Raw genomic sequence first — 3,489 nt, forward strand, 5'->3', positions numbered from 1 at the left:
GAAGAAGAAGAAGAAGTCATTTTAACTCTTCATTTAATTTTTCATCTCTTTTATCCCTAGAACTTGTATTTATTGTCAAATCACCTTAAAATGGTACATGATGATATAGGTGTCTTGGTATATACTTAAATATATAAAAGTCTTAATGAATTAATATCTTGTGATGAATATGGTACATGAGGATTTTGAATGTTGGACATGGTATGTTTGATTTCCATGCTTGAGTTATGTATTAATGAATGGTTATCTTAGTTCATGGTTGAAGTCATGAAAGTTTTGATGTTGAATTGTGTATGTATCCAAATGTGAGTTAGGCTAAACATGATTGACATGGTTGAACGGAATACTTGGGATCAAATATGTTTTAAATGATGATTGATGAAGAAATGTGGTCTAATTTGGATAGTTGATGGTTATGTTTGAGGTTTATAAGCCATTGATGTGAATAATGTGCCAAAGTGTGCGTAAATGAAATGATATGGTGTGTTTCAATATGGTAAAGATTGATGTTTGGATGATTTGGTTGGTATGCCCTAGTGACATTAAAATGCTTAAGTTTAATTGATGTTTAGGTAATGAATGTTTTGTTGAAAAGTTGAATGAGTATTGAGCTTATTTGGTATGATTTTGGCATGTTTTGAATTAGATGAAGTAAATGTTTTGTTCACAAATTGATATTGTAAGGGTCCAATTCTGTCCGGGTCTAAACCAAACAAACCAAGCCAAATAAAAAAAACAGTCCAGCCCATTTACAATATTAGAGCCAATGGCCTAAATCAAAACAAAAGCCTAATGGCCCAAATGGCCCAAAAGCCTAAAATTTTTCAGAAAAAAACCCTAGCACGCGCTGCACCCTAGCCTAGCCGCCACCGCTCCTAGCGCTTACCACCAATTGCTCTGTCAACCACCTTGCAAGAAAGAAGAAACAACACACGCAATAAACACTGGCAAGAACAGTGAAAAAAATATATAAAAATTGTATGGAATGGCTATAAAAGCCATTAAACAAATCTATATGAAAAGGTTTTTTTTTTGGAATAGAAATCGAAATAATAAAAAAACAAAGCAATCAAAAAATTCAAAGGTGAACTTTTTATTTATTTTCCCTTTTTTTTTCTTTTTTAATATGTTATTATCTATATATAAAAAAATAAAAGAAAAAGAAAAAAACTCACCTAGTGTTCGGTATTTTGCCGTCGGAAATCGAAGCGTCCTTTGCATTTTTGCGGCCATCGGCGGGTCTCTGATGAGCACCGACCACAGATCTAGATTCTGGGAGTCGAAACGCCCAAAGTGGGGTTTTTTTGGTTTTTTTGGCCACCGGGAACTATGGAGCCGTCGCCGGCGATCGATGGCCATCGCAGCAAAAATTTGCCGGATTTAGGCCGAACACAAGGAAGGGAAAAAAAGGGTTTCAGGATTTTTTAAAAAAAATGGGCTAAAATGATCTTTTTTGAAAGTTTTTTTTACTTATATAAGGTGTAATACCTAATTTTGCCCCGGGACCATTAAAACCAAAGGTCCAAATGCAATACAAGTTTCAGTCGGCCCAGAATACAAGGCCCAGAATACAAAATCAGTGACCCAAATCCAGACCCGATTTTTTCAGAGGCCCAACTACAAGTGGCCCAAAACAAATGAAGAAACCCTAGGGTTTCTATGGAGTTCATCAGCGCTGTAGCCACCTAGCCCGCTCGTGCCGCAGCCAAAAGCCGAATCTTCGCCTGCAAAGAATTAACACAAGAATGGAAACAAAATCAGATTTTTGCAAAATCAAATCAAATATGAACAGATTTTTATTTCTTTTTACTCTTCTCATTATGGCTATAATATGGCCATTGTAACACTGTAATAGGGCCGATTGGAGAATCAATAAAAAACAAATACTTTTACAGCAAAAAAAGAGAAGAATATCAAAGAGCAAAGATAAAACAAGATTAAAAGGTTGATTTTTTGTTCCATTTTGTTATTTTCTTTCTTTTATTTTTTGTTATTAAGATAAAACAAAATAAAAGGTAAAAAAAACTTATCTTTATTCGCTTCTAAAACACCGTTGAGGCGGTCGAGGCTTGTCTCCGAGGATAGACGATCGGAAGCCGAAGAGTTTCTTGGGTATTTGGGGCATGTTGTTTATTTTTTTGAAGATTTTAAGCCTGGATTCGGACTTAGAGGAGTTTAAAAGAGAGAGTAGGGGTTTTTTCCCTTTCCTGGCCATCGCAGACGGTGGTGCTGGCGCCGTAGATCGGCGGCCTGCGCGGTGGCCAATGACCATCCGATGACCAGGCCCTGGCCGGAGGATTGAGGAAGGGGAGAGCTTTTTTGAAGTTTTTTTTAAAGAATGAAAAAATGGATTTTTTAAATTGATTTTTGGCTTAAATAACCTAGTGAAACGGCGTCGTTTCACCAAGTCTCCCCAGATGCCAAAACGGCGTCGTTTTGGGGAGGCTGACCCGACTCCGACCCAACCCGGCCTAGGATCTGAGTGTTTTTGAGCAGAGGGGAAAATTACGCTTTTAGCCCCTCCGCCTTTTTAATATTTTACAATTAGGTTTATTTTATTGTTTAATTTTGCCCTTTAATTTATTTTGAGTTTCAATTTAACCCTACTTGAACAACACCGTTTTAGAGGAGAAGGGAAAATTTCCCTTCCAGCCCCTCTATGTAATTCGCACGTTCAATTTAGTCCTTTTAACTTCAATTATTTGTTGATTTGCCCCAGATTTTTTATTTACAGTTCAAATTAGTCTTTTTTTTAATTTTTTTATTAATTAATTTTCATTTTTATTTTGTATTTTTTTCTTTTTCATATTTAATTATTTTATTTAAATCTATGTATATATGTATTTTTGTACATATTTATATATACATACGCATATTTATTTTTAATGTAATGTAGTTATTTTTTATTTTATGTAATTATTTTTATAATCTATATATGTATATATATTTATTCTTGTATATATATATGTATGTATACATATTAATATTTTTAACCAATTTTTTTATATATTTATATATATATGGATATATTTATTTTTTAAAACGCGAATGCATGTTTTTATTTTTTTACATACTTTATAATGTATAAATTTTTTTCCTTTATTTTCACAAATGCCTTATATTTTGTTTCTATAAATTTTAACCTAAAATTTCATATGTAGGTTATGTGAATATCTTTTAATTTCAATGTATATATTATGTGCCGTTTATTCTTTATTATTTCTTTCATTTGTTTATTGACTTATGCTTTCATTTATATTTTGTTCATTTATTTGATATTCTTGCATGTCGTTGGTTATTTCTTTTATGTATGTTAGTTTCGTTTATTTATATGTTTACATTATTTCTATGCCATTATTGTATTTATTATTGTTGTATTTGTTATTGCGACATCTATACATACATTCATTATAACATTACGTCACCTTTTTACTTGAATTTAAAAAATAGAACTTTTCAAAATAGAGATAAGACTCATATTTAGGATTT

This window comes from Gossypium raimondii, chromosome 12 (assembly GCF_025698545.1).
Source record: "Gossypium raimondii isolate GPD5lz chromosome 12, ASM2569854v1, whole genome shotgun sequence".
NCBI classification, from domain to species: domain Eukaryota; kingdom Viridiplantae; phylum Streptophyta; class Magnoliopsida; order Malvales; family Malvaceae; genus Gossypium; species Gossypium raimondii.